The 10140-nt window shown below is 52.4% G+C and overlaps 1 protein-coding gene across 1 annotated transcript in view; it reads left to right on the top strand.

Moving 5' to 3' along the window:
* The first annotated feature begins 1818 nt into the window (after nucleotides 1–1818).
* Nucleotides 1819–10140, top strand: part of ANKRD11 (ankyrin repeat domain containing 11) — a 149557-nt gene continuing 141235 nt past the window's right edge. The window contains exon 1 of the mRNA XM_068411056.1: nucleotides 1819–2031. The gene's annotated coding sequence lies outside the window, so the exon portion shown is untranslated. The remainder of the gene's footprint in view (nucleotides 2032–10140) is intronic.

Raw genomic sequence — 10140 nt, 5'->3', positions numbered from 1 at the left:
AGCTGCACACGGGCAGCTGTGTTTGAGTGGTGGGACCTACCAGTACTTTTGGAGTTACCTTAGTGCTGGAGAGCACAAACGTACCAGGCAGGGGGAACACAGAGCCTCTCGGGAGGAGACAGGACAGCCTTGCCGGGGCTTGAGGCACCGCTGCAGCCAAGCAGGACAAGCACCAGCAGGGTTGTCTCAAGTGCAGGAACCGAGCCATTGTGTGGCTGCTCGTCTGCACGGCGCAGTCAAGACTTCTGCTGCTTCCATGAGCCCAGTGGGACAAAGGCAGGAGGCTCATCCAGCAAGAATGAGCATCCTCGTTTGGAGAGCCAAGGGTTTGGTCGGTTAGAAGAGCCCCTGTACACATAAACAGCACAAAAGCCTCTTGGTATTATGCAATCAGCAGTTGAAATGAGAGAGGAACAGGATCAGAGAAAAAAAACAGGCACAACCAACACAGCCTGGTCAGGAGCAGGACGTAGGGGGCCAGGAGGGAGCATGGCCTGCCTTGGCCTGCCTTGGCTGTACAGCGGAGATCACCCGGGCCTGGAGGAGAAGCCAAGAGATACCGGAGAAGCCTTGGCAGCCTTCCCTGGGGACGGCGTGAGAGCTGCACCGACCCCTGCGCCACGGCAGATCCCCAGCTCCAACCAGGGCACTCGTGGGCCAGGCTAGAACTTAACCCGCGCGACCCTTCTCGGTGGGACGAACCGTGGCAGCGACACAACAACGGTTTACGTCAATGACTTCCAAGAGGGGTTTCTCATTAACGCAGCCTCTTCTGAAAGCGAAAGCAAACATTTGGCATCAAGAACTTTTAATGAGAATGTCATTAAGGAATTCAGCCCCCAACCGCAGGGATTTGTAGCGCAGTGTCTGTGCAGACGCCGTGGCCGTGCGGCGCGGACACAGCAGGTGAAGGCGGGAGGAGAACACCGAGCTAGTGCCGCACGGTAACGGGTAACCCCCCGTCTCCCCGGGAGCAGGAGCCAACGTGCACCCAGCACCCACCGACGGCGTCTCCCCTCCCAGCACGTCACCCCGACACCGACTTTGGAGCGTGTCGGTGCGCAACGCCCAGGGCCACGGGGCCGCCCGCCATCGCCTAACACCGGGGAGTCCCCTCGGCGGCGCGGCGGGTGCCACCCTTCAGGGGCAGGGAGCGCTTAGGCTGCCCCGGGAGCCGCGGGGCACACCGAGATGTGCTCGAGAGGCACGTGGGGGGGCGAGCAGACCGGGACACGGGACTGGCCCCGCGCCGCCGTCCTGCGACGAGCCCCCGCCCGACGCCGCGGCCGCTCGGCAGGCCGGGGCGGGCACAGGCCGGGGCAGCGGGTGGCAGGACTACAGGCAGCTCCGTCCCGCTTGCGGCGGCTCAGCACGGCCCGCACGTACCGCCGGGCCCGGGGGGGAGCGGCGAGGCCTTCCCCCCCCCCGGTGAGGCCCGCCCCGGTGCTCGGCGCCGCGAGCTGCGGGCCCCGCCCCGGAAGCGCCACCGCCCTCGTGACCTCTAGAGAGCCCGCCAATGGGCTGCCGCGCTGCCGGGACACGTCAGCCAATGGCGGCCGCCTCCCCTCGGCCCCGCCTCCTCGCTCCCGTCGGCCCTCGCGCGCGGCGGGGGGGGGGGCCGCTGCGGCGCCGCGTTTCCCCTCCCCTTGCCCCCCCCCCTCCCCGCGGCAGCGCGCTCACGTCGCGGCGGCGCTGGCCTCGCTCCGCCAATGGGGCGCGCCGACGCGGCGGGCCAATCAGCGGCCGCGTCTCAGCGGTGGCCGATCGGGCGGGCGGGCGGCAGCGCTGCGAGCCGAGGCCGAGGCCGAGCGCGGCGGGGCCATGGAGCGGGCGGCCGGGAGGCGCCGCCGCCACTGCCCGCGCCCCCTCCGCTAGTCCCGCGCCGCCGCCGTCCCCCTCCAGCGCCGCCGTTGCCGCCGCAGCGCCTTCCCCCTCACCCCCCCGCCGCCTCCTCTATGCGGCGGGGCCGGCGGAGCCGCAGGCCTCGCTCCCCCGCGAGGCTGCCCTCGGCCCGCTGAGCCCGGAGCAGCGGTAAGGAGCGGCGGGGGACGGGGAGCGGGGCCTAGGTGGGGGGGGGAAGAGGGGCTTCCGCGGCCTGGTGGGGAGGAGGGGGGGCCTAGGTGGGGGCTGTGGAGGCCGAGAGAGGGGGCCCTGGGAACGGCGGGGGGGGGGACGGAGCGGGGAGAGGGGGGAGAGGGGGTACGGAGGCGGGTGGGGTGAGGGGGCAGTGTGGGGTCGGGTCGGGGAGAGAAAGCGACATATTGGGGGTGAGAAGAGGATGTACGGATCTGGGGAGGCGGCGAAGGCGATCAGGGGCTGTTTGGTGCGAGAAAGGGCCGTTGGGGGGCTGCAGGGGGAGAGGGGAGAACGGGGGGGGTGGCTGGAAGGGGAGAGGGTCTGGTGGGGGCAAGGGGAGGGCGAGGGAAGGGGCTGCAGGGAGCTGGAGGGGGGGAGGCTGGCTGAGGTGAGGAGGGTTTGGGGGGCTGGTGTGTGGGGAGGAAGGGGGGAGCTGCAGAGAGCTCGGGGGCTGGGAAATATTTAGGGGTGTGGAGGCTTGGGGGGGGAACACGGGGCTGGGGTCGAGGCCGCAGTGTGGGTGGCCCCCCTCGTCCGTACTGTTTTTTTTTTGGGGGGGGGACACACACGACAGCGTGAGGTGCGGTGGGGGGGGCGGGAGGGGAGCGTGCATTTTGGGGTGAGCGCTGTGCTGGGAGGAACAATACTAAAAGTTGTCTGAAATGGTAATTTCCGTTTCCCATTTCATCATCCCCGGGTAGGCGTTAGCCCTGCGTGTGTGTGCGCAGAGGATGGAGCCGAACCGAGCTGCCGCCAGCCAGCCTGGCTGAGCCGCGCTTATTTATTTATTTTCCAGTTTAATCTTTAAATTGCTTGGTATTTTTCTCCTCGGAGAAGCCTTTGTGTGCCGGGGAGGGGCTGCTCGACACCTTTGCCCCTTAGCAAAGAGAGGGGGGGGAAAAAAAAAAGGCATCCCAACCCAAAACAGCTGCAGTTCTGCAGTCCAGAATTAACCTCCCCCAGGCCGGTAGATTGATTGCATGTTTAGAAAGGCAAATCGCCGCTCTCCCCCACCCCTCGCCTCCAAAGGAGCCGGGGTGAGTGGAGCCCTCCGTGCCCTCTGCCCTTTCCCAGAGCGAGCAGCTGTCCTGCGAGGCGGCTGTGCGTGTGGGATGAAAATCGGCCTCTTCATTGAGGCACAAGAGTCGGTGTGTTTACGGGTTGGCTTCTACTCGAAGCTCGGAGCTCTGTTTTGATATCCAGTTGCAGGAAAGGGTTCCTCCCCCCTCCTGGCTTTGTACACAAAGTGCTCTCTTACCACTGGGGACATGGCCCTATGGGCACAGAACAGATTCCAGGCAGCTCTTGAAGCAAAATTCCCTCCCGAGATGGCTTCTGAGATGGGGTATAGACCGATTTTTTTTTTTCCCCCCTGTGTAGGCAAAGAGATTTAGCTGAAAACATCTTATGAATGTGGTGCTTTGTAGTGGCTGTGTGCGTTCTTGAAATGCTGAAATTTGTATAAATGTAAGGAACTTGGAGTTAAATGTATTTTTCCTTTTTTCCTGGTTTGTTCATAAAACGAAACATTTTTATATAATCACTCCAATTATTTCCTTTTTCTGGTGGGAAAAAACACTCCATGGAGTCATGGAGAGGGAAAAGCAGATTAACTCTCACATGTTTTCAAATGGCTTCGATACATTCTTTTGTGTGTGCTCTACCAGGAACTAAATATTTGACTTGATTAACTTAAAAAGTTGGCGTTTTTACAAAAATGGATTTGCTGGCAGATTAAAGGTGCGTGTCGGAGCACTTTTAAATGGTGGTGGTGGTGTGCCATAGAAGGGTTTAAAGCGCTACGTGGAGCGAGACCTACAGTGACTTCTCTGTCTCGACAGGGAAACTCTTGGGCGCCTGGTTTCGTTGTGCCTGTGAAATGTCGCCCTGAAGCGCCGTGACCTGTTTTATTTCTGTGGGAAGCACCCGGTTGGTGACAGGTCTTGCTCAGAGGGGTGGTCTGTGCCTGCGTGGGTGCCTGTTGGAGGCTCTGGTCAAACTGCTCCTAAAGCACAGTTACCCTCGCTGTCTTCATGCATCTGTCCCCAAAGCAGAGCCTTGTCCGTGCTGCTGTGTCCGTCCTGGCCTCTGCTCTTGCTTAGGTGTGTCTGGGGTTTGTGGAGCTCAGCTTTTTTTTAATGCAGAGATGCTCCAGGTCTCTCTGGTTCTAGGAGAACTTGTCAGTCCTAAAGGAGGGTAGCGCAGGAAGGTATAAAACTTGCCAGGGCACATCTCGTCTGTGTCCTCCCTGGAAAAGGGCGGTCTGGGCTTCGGTGGAGCGTGCTGTGAACCTGTATTGTGAGGCTAGCTGGGACTTGCATCACCTCCAGACTTGGCTGAGTAAGTGGTGAGGGTTTGGTTTGTGCAACTCACAGCAGGCTGAGTTGCCCGTACAGCGAACAACACGGAGTTTGGAGAGCGTACAAGCCCTTCCATTTCTGCCCTCCAACTTGATCAGTTCCCAGCTATATTTTTTGCTTATTTCTATTCTAAATAGTGATTACAGGAGCCCTGGTCACGTAAATGTTAGTGGCTTTGACAGGCTGGGAACTGGAGAGGTTACATTTAGTGTTTCACAGTTGGTTTTACCGTTCAGTTCTGCTTCTGCTTTTAAAAATGAGCTCTTGTCCGTATCTCCATTTCATAAAAACGTGGCTCAGGGTGGATTGATTTTTTTTTTATGTGCTGCTTTTTGTTTTCATGATGTTGTAACAGCATTTTCTCAGACTTAAACATACACATTGTCCAGTATGAATGTTGGTTTTGGATGGGGCGAGAAAACTCAAAAAAACAAAACCAAAGAACCCTCCAGCAAAGCGCTGGGCTTCATTTCATCTTTCACGTGTGGTAGACAACCTGTTAAGATTATTTAATTTTCTACTTATGTTTTAATTGACTAAGTCCCCAAAAATGCTTGTGAACAAAACGAAGCGTAGCGCAGCGCAGCGTTCTTCCGCTGTTCAGTAGAGCAGACAAATGTATTTCTCTAGGGTCGGTGAAGACTAGTCGTGTTAATCAATACTGTACCAGCAGTGTTCCCTTTTCAGCAAACCAGATGGACTACTTACAACTGGTGGTGATTATTTGAACTGTGTAATTGTAACATGGCTGCACGATGACAGCGTTTCCTGCACGTACTTCAAAGGAAGGCTCCTGACAAGTATATCTTTCCAGCGTTTAATCTGTACTCTTTGTCTTTATGTTGTGGCTTTTGGACATGTGTTTGAAGTACTAAGGGGTTTTTTTACCTCCTGCTTTTCTATACATTAAAAGAAGGCAATACTCTGTCGTAAGGAAGTGTCTCAAGTAGGGGAATAAAACCAGGGGTTCGGGGGCTCCCACGGTGGTGTATTAGTTTCAGTTTTAGATCCATGCAGTGACTAATGCAAAAACTAGGAAGAGCTTTAAGTTACCAGGAGGAAAGAGCAGTATTTTTTTGAAACAGTGCTTGAATCTTCTATAAGTGTGTATGTGGCTTTGTTTTGGGGGAAAATATGTTCTGTGGTGACTTGAGTCTTAGCTGGGACTTCAATTACTCGGTGAAGAAATCCTTCTCCGAGGGAAGGAAATGCACAGGAGCAGAGCTGGTTAATTACATTTGGTAAATTACGGAGTGACGGCTTTCTTACGAGGCTGGCCCCTCTTCCTGCGTCCGGGCCGAGTACCTGAATTTCAGGCTCGACAGTCTTGCCTTATGGATTGAAATTCTTCCTCGGTATGAAGGTTTAATGGTGGTGGATACACAGCAAGTAGTGACAGGTACTACTGCTTTTCAGTACTGCGAAGCAAATAATACTTGGAAATATCTACATGGTGGTTGTTACTCTAATTGTATTTCCTTGATGAGGCTCTAGTAAAGGTGGCTTGTCTGCTACCTCCAATGCGAGGGAGAATATGTATTTCAGTTGTAAAAGGCTGTGGAGAGAAACCGGTGTCTCCATAGCAAAGATCTTGGTGTTTCGTGATAAACTCGCATATATTTTTACCCCATCTAATTTAAAGCAGCCTGCACGACGCTTTACAGGAATGATTTGTGTGCAGCTTTTAAATATTTTCATCTTCCTGCGAGAGAAATTAGAGGCAGGGAGCTGCTTTTTCGGAGGGTGCAGAGCGCTGGGATTCCCAGCCAAGTGTTATGTAATTTGTATGCCACTGATGCGCGGTCATAAAAAATACTGGCGTAAATGTTAAAGGAAAGCTTGTGTAGTCAATTATTTGAGATCATAAGCATCCTGAACAGGATGGGTTTGTGCAGCTAGAGCCTAACAAAGTAGGCTTGGGCAAAACGCTGTCTTTGGTGTCCTGCTGTGAAGGGGGTAGGAAGCTGTCAGCGCCTGGGGTCGGGGGGCTGTTTTTGAGTGTGTTCGACTGCACCTGGAATTTTCAAGCTTTCCTGTGTGAAAACTGGTGTTTTCTGGTGTATTTTCTCATACAACTGTTGGGTATTTAAAAAAAAAACACCTCAATTTGTCTGAGTCAGGGTGGTGGTGCTAGCTTCATCTGTGGCTAGTTATAGGTGATGCCAATTTGTAATCCTTTACAAGTGTATAAAAAAACATAAAAAGAATCTTAAATGCTAATAGCAGGGAAAAATCTGTTCAGCGTGTAGTGCGTGTGAAGAGAGCAGGCACGCACGTTGGTCTGCCTAGTCTCCGTCAGCTGAGCTGGGGGCTTTTAAAAATCTGTTCTAATTTTTATGCTCTATGTGGGATGGTTAATCCCGTAAAAGCCTCGCACCTTTTGACAGATGAAACGCTGCTGTTCTTAACTTATTTGAGCAAAATATTTTTATAGATGGTATTAGCTCTGTGGCTCCAAGGGTAATGCAGTCCTTGCACGAGAAAGATCTTGCTTTGATCTGACAGCTTTCAAGATCCATTTCCAATCACTGAGTTCCATTAACTCTGTTTATAATGGTACCCTCAGACTTTCTGCTGTTTATGTGGCTCTTTAGGGTGGTAACATTTCTGCCTATATGAGTTCTTTTTAATAAACTGAAGGAATAATTGGGGTCAGGAAAGCAAATAATCCTTTTAGAAGGTGCAGTTAATTATATCAGGTATTTTGGGCTCCAGAATTCTTCCTCTCGATTGTTTAATGTTTTCCTCAAACTGCAGGATGTTGAGAAATGATCAAATCGCCACCGAAATAGGGCAGTGGGGCGGGGTGGTGTCTGTACAGTGAATCTTGGGAGCGTGAGGCGACTGCAGGCTTGCTGGCCGTGGGGGAGAGGAGGGGAGGCTTCCCCGGCGTCCTGGGTTTTCCTGCCCCTTTCAGTTTTGGTAGTGAAAAGGCGTGAGCCTCTAAAGAGGGCTTCTGAAACCCGCGTCTCTTCTGGTTAATTTTCATTTTCTTGAGTTCATCGTGTGAGTTGTTCTGCTCGTTGCAGTGTAGCTGTTGTGAGCAGAGGCTGGAATTGCAGCCTGCGAAGGCCGAGGAATCGGGAGACGCCACCCCACAGTAAACAGTGCCGTCGTCCTCAGTGTTGTGGGGCAGCGGTGACGGAGAGCGAGTGAGCTGTTGCAGGCAGAAGAAAGTGATGTTTTTTTCTAGGTCAGGGTTGAAGGCACTGTCAGGGTGGTGATGTGGAGCATATATTACTGTCTGCATTGTCCCTGCCGTGTGGATGTGTGTGGTACTGCCCTTGGCATTCAGGCATTGAATTATTTATCCTCTAAAAATCTGTAGGCAGCCTTTCTTCCCCTGCCTCTAAGAAAACCAGACTTAGCTGTTTAGTATTTTTGAAATAAACCTTCCACTGTAAACCATTGCAGTGGCAGGAGCAAGCTACTGATTGTATATTGCGTTTATATTAGTAAACCAAAGGTTAAAACATTAGATATTTTGTGGAAACATTGAAATACTAGTTCTGCTCTTAAGTGCAAGTGTGTCCATGCTGGCGCTGGGTTCCTATGTCAGTAAAATGCGTGCCTGTCCCTTCTTTAGGGACAGAATTAGAGACTTTGAAAATGGGAAGGGGAGAAACTTTTTAGTATGTGTAAAAGAAGCTTCGTCTCAGCTATGTACTGAGGGAACAGCGAGAAAGCATCTCCTTTCCTCTTGTGTTGTGTTGGATTTGCTCTGAGAAGGATGTTGAGGTGGTCCTTGTTTGGGTGGAAGGCTGCAGGTCCTCAGCCGAGGACATCGGCGTCTGCAGGGTGTCCCGGTGGGTGGTTAAATGGCTGTGGGTGATCAGGGGAGGGAGGAAGGGGAAGCAAACGCTGAAGGAAGCTGGCTCTATAATTTTTTTTTTTAAAGGGACTGACAGCTTTGCAGTATAGAAAAGGTCTAAAGTAATTTACCTTTAGAGCAGCATAAAGCTGGTGAAATATTATCACAGGCATGGCAAAGACAGGAGATGTTACCCTCTAAAAAAGTCACCACAATCCAGAGGCAGCCTGTCCCCGAAGGCTTGACAGCCTGTGCAGCAAGAGGCTGAAGGGCTGGGTTGTGAAAACACTGCGCTGCTTTGAATATCTTGATATGAAATGAAAGTACGTGTAATTAGGAACTCCTAAAAAAATACATTAAATAGCTTTAAAGGAAAATAAGGTGAATGAAAGCTTCATTATTAAGTGTAAAATGCTTAACTGCAGCTTGTGGTGGATCTTCAATTTAAATGAAGCACACATGAAAGTGCTGCCCTCCCCCTGAGCCAGTGCACAGAGCCTTATCGGCTTATCTGGGCAGGAGTTCAGAGCCATAAAAACTATATCCTGCTTACACCTTCCAGCCTATCCTATGACCTGCTCCGTGTAAACAAGTTGTACCAGGAGCTCCAAATTACTAGTAAGTAACTAGGTCTTCTGCAGGCTGGTTAGGTCCAGGAGGAGCCGAGATAAAGTTCCAAGAAGTTCTCTGTTGGGAATGGTCTCCCGATAGCTGCCTCCTGCAGGGAGGAGGTGACAGACCTGCTGTCCTGTGACTGTACCCTGTGAAAAGCAGTCACCTTCGGGGTAGACTTTACACTTTCGGCCTGGTGTTTTCCACGTTATGCAGGATGATGGCCGTTGCAGATTGTGAAATGTCAGTGTTGTCGTAACAACGCACAGCGCTCGTGGCACCGGCTGTTGTTCTGCCGTTGCGTCAGGTCTGGGATGGACTGGAGATGTAAGCCTATTTATAAAGTGCTGCTCTACTTATATCTTTAGATGGATGAGATTAGCCATGCCGATGCTGGGAAGAGATATAGGTAGATGCGGGGAAGGGGGTGTGTGTGTGTGTGTGTGGAAACAAACATCCTGCTCATGGCTGTGCTATGGTTGTTTAAATACCACTGGGTGAGCTGGTGCTCTAGTTACAGCATTGGCTGCTGCCCATAGCTCGCTGTCTCCTTGGTTTCATCTTGCAGCTAGGCACAGGCAGATACATTTGTCCCAACTAGATCGTGGGTCTGTAATGAGCGAGCCTGGGTATTTTTGTGTGTAAAACCTTACTTTTCCGAGCAGTCCAAGAGGTGAGTGCACTAGCCAGGTTTGAAGATGAAAACCTGTTCTTGAGCGTTGACCTTTTCATTCCAACTCATGCGGTTTCTTGTCCTACCAACTCGGAAAGAACATGTGAGAATATGCTAGTTTTGAAAGTTAGGATAGCTGATAACTGCAGTATCTTCTGTCGTTTCCTCCCTGCTGTAGCCTGTCTCTCGGCACACGTCGGGGTACTGTGCAGTGACTGTCCGGTCTCTGATCTCTTCGACGCTCTCCATTTTGCCAGCAGCCCAGAAGGCTTCTGACGGGGATCTGAGGTGCCCGGCATTACTCAGAGCTGCTCTCTGTTGTGGGTGATGGTGGTGAATTAAATCGCCTTCCCCTGTGATCAGCGCTGGTACCGGGGTGTTAAACTTGTTTTGTGGCGAGAGCTGAATTGCCTTTGAGTTAGCCCTCATCCCAGGGAGGAGAGATCAGACGAGAAGTCAACTTTGTGGCTTTTTCCTGGTGTGCTGAGTAGTGCTTCTTAGTTAGAAAGCTACAGGTTGTAGTCTTGAAGTGCTGAATTTACTTCTGCAGTCTGTTCTGTCTGCTAGCTTCCCCTCTTTCACCCACCATAGTATTTCATCTCCCTTCT

Source organism: Nyctibius grandis, chromosome 12 (genome assembly GCF_013368605.1).
Source record: "Nyctibius grandis isolate bNycGra1 chromosome 12, bNycGra1.pri, whole genome shotgun sequence".
NCBI lineage: Eukaryota > Metazoa > Chordata > Aves > Nyctibiiformes > Nyctibiidae > Nyctibius > Nyctibius grandis.
The sequence above is the reverse complement of the archived record's forward strand: the minus strand, read 5'-3'. Positions and strand labels throughout refer to the sequence as shown.